Genomic DNA, 2660 nt, shown 5'->3' with positions numbered 1-2660 from the left:
TGAGAAGTAAGATAGGTCTGTCTGGTTTGTGTTGTGTTGTATGTGTGTGTGTGTGTGTGTGTGTGTGTGTGTGTGTGCTTGTGTGTGTGTGTGAATGAGTATGTTTCAGCCAAAGTAATTTGTAATTTAAGTGCTTAGAGTCTGGTGTCTCGGAGTTATAGCGCTATCTACGTTTTCAGCATTCTTCTTCTTCTTCTTCTTCTTCTTCTTCTTCTTCTTCTTCTTATTATTATTATTATTATTATTATTATTATTATTATTATTATTATTATTATTATTATTATTATTATTATTATTATTATTATTATTATTATTATTATTATTAACCAGTTTGGTCAGTATGAGTGGTGTGTTCTGTCAACTTCTCCCAGCTTGCCTCGGGCACTCCTTTGAGGTAGTCGCCTTACCTCGACCTGCCCCGACAATAATAATAATAATAATCTTTATTGTCCAAATTAAAGGCAATTCATGTGAGGTAAACAATGCTCAGTTTGGTTCATGGTATGAACATCAACACATTTACAAATACAGACACAGCCATACACGAACATACACGCTTGCACATTGTTTCTACACGTGTATACAAAAGAAATGAGCGTACATACAAACACATATACATACATACATACATACATACATACATACATACATGCAGACATACATACAAACCAGCATATCATCGTATATGCATGCCTACATTCATACATACATACATACATACATACATACATACATACATACATACATACATACATACATACATATATACATACACACAGACACACACACAGACAGATAGAACGATACGATATATTTGCTGGGACAGCAGATAACCATATTATAAATATAGTGTCTTATATTAAGAAGAAGATGGCAATGATTGTGATGATGATGATGATGATGATGATGATGATGATGATGATGATGATGATGATGATGATGATGATGATGACTACGATAATGATGATGATGATGATGATGATGATGATGATGATGATGATGATGATGATGATGATGATGATGATAACGACGGCGGCAATGTCGATGATGAAGATTCACGACACTGCTTCTCGTTATTTTCATTGGTTGTCTCATTTTTCCACAGAAGATTTGTTAATTAATTTTATGGCGGTTGGAATGAAGGTTGTCTTATGTCGATTTGTCCGACATTTTGCTTCTAGATACCGTCTTCCGGAGCGCAGAAGTTGGAATTTTTCGTTCAGCGGATGCCTCTTTTCGTTGATAATGTTAAAAGATTTCTTCTCAACTGCATTAATATAAGTTGTGTCAAGGCTTCTAAGGTCTGTGTTAATTATTTTTGAAGCCTCTCTGAGGGATCTATGTAGTTTGGATTTTTCTTTTGTTCCACAGCTTCCATACCACGTTGTGATGCCAAACGAAACGATACTCAATATTAATGACTTGTAGATTTGTATCATGGTCTTTCTGTTCACATTGAAAGACCTTAATTTTCTGAGTATATACAAGCGCTGGTTACATTTTTTGATGACATTGTTGGTGTGCGATTCAAATCTTAGACTGTTATCTATAATTACACCAAGGTATTTAAACGTTTCAACAGTTTCAACCGCCTGATTGTTAATTTTTGTTATTTGTCTTGCTCTTTTTCCTATTTTTCTGTGATCAAACAGTTGTTCCTTTGTTTTTGTTACATTGAGCTCTAGACAGTTATCGGCACACCATTTGCTGAATTTACTAACTTGCTCAGTGTATTTAAATTCGGAGACGGAATCATTGAGCAGGCCGAGTATTGCGGTGTCATCAGCATACTTGATGAGTTGGCAGTTATCAAAGCTAGCCACACAATCGTTTGTATAGAGGATGTAAAGTAGAGGTGAGCTTACACACAAGATCCTACAATAAACTCCAATATACAAGATAGTCCAACAGCTCAAATGAACGATGCCTTATCTTCTTATAACATCAAGATATGTTCAGTAAAAAATACAAACCTATAGCATTTATTTTTTTATAGAGTGCAATATCCACTATACGTGTACAAAGCGCTTGTAGGGCTCCTCACCAGCAGCAACACTTAACATGATGGACGAGACATGACGCTTATTAGGCGATATTACAATTTTGTTCGGACCGAGACAGCACTGTCAGCAGCCAGGTACTCATTTTACACCTGAGTTCGGTGGGAGAATGTGAGTAAAGAGCCTTTTCCAGGAACTCAACAATGCGCTTCTCGGGACTCGAACCCAGGACCTTCCGATCCTAAATGTCATACCACTAGACCACATAGTCGTTAGGACTTTATTAAAGGCAGTAATGGGTACTGTAAAAGTATTAGATACAAAAAGTATTTCTAATTTCCGACTAGTATGAAATGAAAAATATTTGGTGCTATACCCCGTGTTGGGTGTATATATTATTCCTTGTAAAAGCCTCGTCCCTTCTACATTGTGTGGCTATGTGGTCTAGTGGTATGATACTCACTTTGGGATCGGAAGTTTCTGGGTTCGAGCTTGTCTCGGCGCTTAGTTGAATTCTTGGAAAAAGCTGGGTTTTTTCGCATTCTTTCATCGTACTCATGTGTAAAATGGGTACCTGGTCGTTAACAACATTGTCTCTGTCTGAAAAAATAGTGTAATATCGCCTAACAGACTTCATGTCTCGTTCTACATATTATGCGT

The sequence above is a fragment of the Berghia stephanieae genome, chromosome 6, assembly GCF_034508935.2.
Source record: "Berghia stephanieae isolate SIO BIC M18660-M18661 chromosome 6, UCSD_Bste_1.3, whole genome shotgun sequence".
Lineage (NCBI taxonomy): Eukaryota > Metazoa > Mollusca > Gastropoda > Nudibranchia > Aeolidiidae > Berghia > Berghia stephanieae.
The sequence above is the reverse complement of the archived record's forward strand: the minus strand, read 5'-3'. Positions refer to the sequence as shown.